The sequence below is a fragment of the Panicum virgatum genome, chromosome 8N (genome assembly GCF_016808335.1).
Source record: "Panicum virgatum strain AP13 chromosome 8N, P.virgatum_v5, whole genome shotgun sequence".
Taxonomy (NCBI): domain Eukaryota; kingdom Viridiplantae; phylum Streptophyta; class Magnoliopsida; order Poales; family Poaceae; genus Panicum; species Panicum virgatum.
The window spans coordinates 29,449,199-29,456,591 of NC_053152.1; the positions used below are offsets into that span (position 1 = coordinate 29,449,199).

The following is a 7,393-nucleotide window of genomic DNA, read 5'->3' on the forward strand; positions in this document are numbered from 1 at the left end:
ACAATTTTAGCGTAACATGTTATTATCCCAATTAACTGAATCGGTATGCACTCAAAGGTGAATCTCTTTAAGATGAATCCTGCACCAAGCTTCCGTCAACCATTGGGCCACGTCATCATGCTATGACAGCCATCCGATCCTTAATGGACGTTCAGCTCGTGGGCAGCCACCGGTATCGTACTGCGTTGAGGGGCGTGGCTAGTTTACGGTCGCCGGTTGGGATTAGACCGTGCGGTGGATTCTCTGACTGCGCACCTTTCCATTTCAAATAAGAAATTATATTTCTTTCTTTCTCTTTTCGGAATATAGATTCCCGCCGCTTCTTTCCTTCTCTTTTCGGGAAACAGGTTCCCGCCGCATAAGACTAATCACGCCCCACTCCATCTCTTTCAGGAATTCTTTTTTTCGGGATGTGGGATAATAGGGTGCAAATATCGGGTGGGGGACTCAAAATAAAACTAAGTTTTAAAGTTACAATTAAAGAATTTGGAACAGTGAAAACAAGTAAAAATATATAATTTATGAAATTGACCTCGACAAAATTTACATGTTGTAAAAAAGGAAAAGTTTGATATAAAAATTTTTGACATGACAAAATTTATAGACAATAGAGTATTGAACAATTTTGTGGGAAAAAATTATACGTAAAAAAATAAATTTAAATTAACAAAAGTGAACCCGACAAACTTTACATGTTCGAAAAGAAGGAAAAAGGTTTGACATGAAAATTTCTTACATGAAAAAATTTATAGATAATATAGTATTGAACAATTTTGGCCATGTTATACGGTGCTGAATGTTATACGGTGCTGAATGTTGGCCTACAAAAAGGCGACATGTCCAGCAACTGAGTGTAGCAGAGATGCGGGTGGTTTTGCGGGCACACAAGGAGGGATAGAGTCCGGAACGAAGTTATTCGGGATAGGGTCGGGGTGGCACCAATTGAGGAGAAACTTATCCAGCATCGGCTGAGATGGTTTGGACATGTCCAACGAAGGCCTCCTGAGGCGCCGGTGCGTAATGGGGTTCTTGAGCGGGTCGATAATGTAAAGAGGGGTAGAGGTAGACCTAAACTAATGTGGGATGAGTCGGTTAAGAGAGACCTTAAGGATTAGAATATCTCTAAAGAGATAGCTTTGGATAAGAGCGTTTGGAGACTAGCTATCAATGTGACTGAACTTTGAACTTATTTCTTTCGGGTTTCATCTCTAGCCTACCCCAATTTGCTTGGGAAAAAAAGGCTATGTTATTGTTGTTATATAGTATTGAACAATTTTGTGGGAAAACCTTGTACGCGAAAAAAGATTGGAAGAAAATGAATCTGAGAAAAAAAACTTTACTACATGAACATCTTTAAAAAAATTTGAGGACAAGTTTACTTCATCAACAAAACAACAAACAATTGGAAAAAAATAGAATGATCAAAAAAATGTACGCCACACCTTTACTGTATATATATATATATATATATATATATATATATATATATATATATATATATATATATAATATAAAGGATTACAACTATTCAATAACCAACAGAATTTAGGTGCACATAAAAAATAGAAATATTTTCTTCCTGCAAACTTTTTTTTGACGTTAGTGGTCTAACAACGCAATGATGCCTGTTTGGAAATCTTCAAGTATGGCTCCTACAAAAAAAGGTTGCAAAATATAAGATACGTAAAATATATGATATTTGAATTTGGTGAACTAATGGATGGGCATAGGCTAGGGTGGTGGGTACCTTCTGGTCCCTGCAATGTTGTTCTCCAGAATTACACCCTGGTTTATAGAGATAGAAATAAAATTTAATTAAAAGAAATGATGAAGAAGGTGAAGACATAGGACTCGCTGATAGCCTCAGGAGATCCAGGAAGCCACTCAGTATCCTTCACAAGTACTTCTTCAACAAAGTTGTCGACGTCAAAATGAGTCAGACCTCTGCAAGCATTATGTTACAGATTGAAAAATAAGAAGTAGTTGGCTTTAAAAGCCTAAACAAGCTTATTAGTTAGAAGGCTTTGTATCTGATCATATCTGGAAAGATCAACACATCTCCATTAGATGACTCAGTGCCATCTTCTCCTTCACAGATGGTCAATTTGGTCTGTGTCATGGTAGAATATACCAGTCATTAGCAATAAACAAAATTATTAGCAAAAACCTGCTGAATTCAATTACTACCTTTTCCTGGTAGCGAACTTTTTTAAAAAAAAACAAAGAACATATAGAGTTAGAGAATAAAAACTAAACCAGAACGAAAATCTACTCACAGAGCTCACTAGTGTTCAAGTGAATTCCTGGGCAATGTCCAAAAATGCTCAAAGCACATTTCAGGTGTCCTACAGATACTACTAAAATACGATTCATGACAAGGATTTAGAAGGAACCATAAAATCAGCAAATAACCATACGGAGGGGCCATATAAGTTTCATGTGCAAATACATTTTAAATGTTAGGATCTGAATACCAAAACGGACACAAAACATGTAAGCACCATCCAAATTGGCAGATGGGTGTGTTAAATCAAATAATTCATGGGCACTTGTGTCCAGTTAACCAAAACCAGAACATATAAATTGAAAGCAAAAGCGCCAAACTGCAAGTCTGCAACTAAATCTAGACTCGCAAAGCCCAATAGCACAAAGTCAATCCTATGCCAAGCTCAAACCCCAAGCCACGATTCAGATACCGAACAGAATATACTAATATATCAATAAGAGCCAATCTTCATCAATTCCCTAGCTACAAATGAGGCGAAAAGAACTAAGGCCTTCTAGATGCAGACAATAAATTGCACTTAGAACTGGCATAAAGCATCAAAATATCAACATCGCTAAGCTACATGAAGATAGATCCATCTAGATTGTATAGCTAGTTCACAAACGAAATCATAATAACAAGCAAACAACACATCCGCCAAAGCACTAATCAAATCGACTCATCAATGAGCAAGGACGGTAAAACCCCCACATGAACTAGCCTTGCCGTATGCAGACAGAGTCATAAACGAAACTACAATAAATCACCTGATAGCTCGAGCTAGTTGAACACTTGACAAAACTACAAAGCATATGGTGACAAAGTCAAACCTTAAAACCCAGACAACCCTAACTGGTTGGGCCGGGTATGGTAGGATGACGTGATTGGCCCTAATCAGTTGGGCCGAGCATAGCAGGATGACGTGACTGGCCCTAGTCAGTTGGGCCGAGTATGGCAGGTTGACGTGACGGACCCTAATCAGTTGGGCCATGTATGGCCAGAGAACGTGATTGGCCCTAATCAGTTGGGACAAGTATGGCAAGTCAACACTAAAACCCAAGTATGACAGGATATGGTGACTGAGTCGAACACTAAAACCCAGACAACCCTAACTCGTTGGGCTGAGTATAGTATGATAGGGTGATTGGCCCTAATCAGTTGGGCCGAGTATGACAGGATGATGTGACTGACTCTAATCAATTGGGCCGAGTATGGTAGGTGGACGTTACTGACCCTAATCAGTTGAGCCAATTATGGCAAGTCAACCTTCATATATACTAAAATCAAGACATATGGTGACGAAGTCGAACCCTAAAAACCCAAATAACCCTAACTGGTTGGGCCGAGTATGGTAGGATGACGTGATTGGCCCTAATCAGTTGGGCTAAGTATGGCAGGTTGACGTGACTGGCCCTAATCAGTTGGGCCGAGTATGGCAGGTTGACGTGACAGACCCTAATCAGTTGGAATGAGTATGGCTGGTTGATAATGATTGGACCTAATCAGTTGGGCCATGTATGGCCGGAGAACGTGATTGGCCATAATCAGTTGGGACAAGTATGGCAAGTCAACACTAAAACCCAAGTATGACAGGATATGATGATTGAGTCGAACATTAAAACCCAGACAACCCTAACTCGTTGGGCTGAGTATAGTAGGATAATGTGATTGGCCCTAATCAGTTGGGCCGAGTATGACAGGATGACGTGACTGACCCTAATCAATTGGGCCGAGTATGGTAGGTGGACGTTACTGACCCTAATCAGTTGAGCCAATTATGGCAAGTCAACCTTCATATATACTAAAAATCAAGACATATGGTAATGAAGTCGAACCCTAAAAACCCAAACAACCCTAACTGGTTGGGCCGAGTATGGTAGGATGACGTGATTGGCCCTAATCAGTTGGGCTGAGTATGGCAGGTTGACGTGACTGGCCCTAATTAGTTGGGCCGAGTATGGCAGGTTGACGTGACGGACCCTAATCAGTTGGAACGAGTATGCCACCTGGAAGCTTTACAGACTTGGATCTGGAATCATAATGTTTTGCCAGCAAAATTACTAGATTGTTTGGGATGGATGAGCAGCTAAGAGCAAGTAATGACCCAAATCCACTGGATGTAACAATCTCTTTCTGAACTTTTGACAGTCTACCAACAAGTCTAGTCATCTTCGCAAGTGAGAATTGGAGCTAAATTTCTGCAAACGATAAATATAGGCGAAAAGAATTTTATGTTAAGCTGAGAATAAAAAAATGTATCAGAAAACTTTATGAGGCAGAAAAAAGATTTCAAAATGAAAAGATTATGCATAGTAAAAATATTTATCACAATAAGTTATATCCGCAAACAAAAACTCATAAGAAAAAGAATAGGAAAAAAATATTTTCAAACTTGCATAAAGTTTAAGATAATAAAAATATTTATCATGGTCACTACTGAAAAAATGCTTCTGAGAAAAGAATAAAATATTTATCATAAAATTTTGGAATGAAAAAATTTAAGAGAAAAAAATATTTATCATAAAATTTTTGAATAAAAAACTTATATAGGAGAAAAAAATGAATTCAATTCAATTATATAGGAGAAAAAATAAAATTTAAGTAATATTGTCAGAGCTGGGTAGTATTTTGAGAAACAAAAAAATGAATTCAATTATATAGGAGAAAAAAAAATTAAGTAATATGCAAAAAAAAACCTGGATATGGTTTTTGTTGGAATCAGCCTCAGAATAATATGCAATTGCTTTGTCATGATACTAGTAGATTTAAATTTTGGTACATAAAACAATTGAGTAGAAAGAAAAATGTCCATTGAACTATACTCATCAGAAAGAACTTGTTCATAGAAAAAAAATTATAGCTGCAAAACTTTTGAGACACTTCTATGGTGCTGAAAATGCTAAGAAAACTTCTGCCCTTGCATACAGAACTTGTCCATAAAAAAATTAACTGACACGAGAGACAAAATTTTGTTGCAAAGAAATAAATAATGTTGAAGGTGTGAGAAAAAGTTTAGTGGAGAAACTTTTTGATGAAAAAAATTACCAAATACAAAAGTTGTACATCGATGGTATAAAAGTTTGTGTGAACAGAAGCAAAAAAATTTGTCATTGTCGAAGTGATAACATAGTACCGTATAACTTTTACAGGAAAACTTTTTACAGGGGGAATTTTGGTAGATGAAAAAGCTTTTTGTGATGATATAAAAGGTGAAAAAAATTGGTCAAAAGTTATCAACCAAAAAAAAAGATGGCCGCCAGATACAGAACATATCCATATAAAAAATTAACTAACACATAAAAAACTTTACTGCTAAGGTCTCTGATATAAACCTTGTTATAAATTTACTGCTAAGGTCTCCTAAGGCCATATGTAGCGGCATGAAAAAACAAAAACAAAAATAACAGCAGTTGTTGATGGGGGCACATACTGAACATCCTTCCAAATTCATTGGCACTGCCGCTCTTAAAGAGCCGCCATCACAGGTGCTTGTGTGTTCATCTTCCTGAGAACATAAAGGTACAAAAAAAATGTGGAGGGGGGAGGTGTTACATTACTTACTTGGTCCCGGTAAAAAAATCATGCACACAACATAAAAGGAACAATCTGATTATTCAGAAGTAATGGAAAAAGGCCCATGGGGAGATAAAATGGTGAAAAAAGAGATACTAACTCTGGAGGTTTGCTTCGATCTTTTAGCTTCATTACTTGACCGGACACCTTCCGAATCAGTATTGTCATCCATCTACTGTACAAAAAAGAAAATGAAAAAAGGTTTGTCTATAGCTATTAGAAAAAAAAAAGGTATATACTCATTCAGAAAAACTAGTGACATCTATTACTAGATTCATAAAAAAGGTGTTTGAAACCCTCTAGATCTCTGCATCCCTATTCAAATACTTGGACATTCAAAGTTCAATGATCTGTGAAGATAATACAGCTACCAGAATATAACTGAAAATAAAAACTGATATGGATTGGCTATATTTGACTACCATGAATCCGTACCGACGATACTGGTGCTCTACCTTTTATATGCAGTCTAACTTGATCTGTAACACCCCCACCCCCTACAGCAGATACGAATAGCCGCGAAACCAGAATCACACCTGAAAAAAACAAAAAAACACCCAAATCTCATATCAACAAAAAAAGGAAAAAATAAGAAAAAAATGCCGTAACCCCCGTGAAGCTCGCCGCCGCCGCTAGGGGCGAGCACCCGGGGAGGTCCCTGCCGCCACTGTCACGGCTCCCTTGAAAGGCTGTCGCGCCTCGTCAGGAAGGCCGGCGTCGCTCCGCACCGCTCGCGGAGCTCCACCAACTAGAGACGCCGCCGCCGCCGCTCGGGAATCCCGCCGTCGCGCCGCACCTCCCCTGCCGCTAGTGCTCCGCACCGCTTGCTCTTGGGGCCGAAGCTCGCGGAGCTTCCCTAGGATTCAGATCTGAAGCAAAAAGAGAGAGATGAAGGGGAGAAAAAAAGAAAGGAGAAGAAGCGCTCGGTGCTTTGAACGAGGACGACGGATGGGTGAAGCTAGTAATAAGTGATGAATTGATGTGGCTGTGGGATCTACCCACGTGAGCGGTCAAATCGACCGTGAGAAGCCGAACACCCGGTCACCCGTAGAACCAGCTTTGCGTGCGTTGAGTCGTCTCCTCGCGTTGCACAGAGGTTGGCGACCACTGCGGGGTCGCCGGCTCGCCGCCATTAACGAGCTTCTTCAGCTCCATGCTTGCACAGACGTAGCAGCTATGTAATAAGTGACCAAGTGAGGCAGTGCTCGGCGCTGGCGCGAAGATTGGGGAGGCGCGCGGCGGAGAGCGTGGTGCGCAGCAAGCAGTGGATGTTGGTTGTCGCAGGCTCGCAGCAATTGTGGATGGCAGCGACGAGATGGATAGACAGCAAAAGATAGAAACAGATTTGGACATTTGGTTTGATTTCACGTGTGGTACAGATTTAGCGGAGAGATGGTGCTCGATCCACACCAGGCTCAAGCAAGAGGATGAATAGATGATGGCGTCATTCGTATAGGAAGATAAGGTGGCGTGGACAACAAATAACTGCGCCAACAGAGGACCTACTACGAGCTTTTCTACAGTGGCAGATTTATTTATTTTTTTGAAAAAACC

At 39.7% G+C, this 7,393-nt stretch overlaps 1 long non-coding RNA gene across 6 annotated transcripts; it reads right to left on the reverse strand.

Moving 5' to 3' along the window:
* Positions 1-1,599: 1,599 nt before the first annotated feature.
* LOC120686715 lies at positions 1,600-6,508 on the reverse strand. 6 transcript variants are annotated; one of them, XR_005680338.1, is made up of 6 exons: positions 6,449-6,508; positions 6,295-6,375; positions 5,940-6,014; positions 5,697-5,771; positions 1,748-2,110; positions 1,600-1,652 (listed from the first exon to the last, which is right to left on the reverse strand). It is a non-coding gene; the product is annotated as an uncharacterized LOC120686715 (long non-coding RNA). The 6 variants fall into 6 exon arrangements; XR_005680337.1 differs by having other exon boundaries at positions 6,275-6,375; positions 6,449-6,499; XR_005680334.1 differs by having other exon boundaries at positions 6,262-6,375; positions 6,449-6,484.
* Between the last annotated feature and the right edge of the window lie 885 nt (positions 6,509-7,393).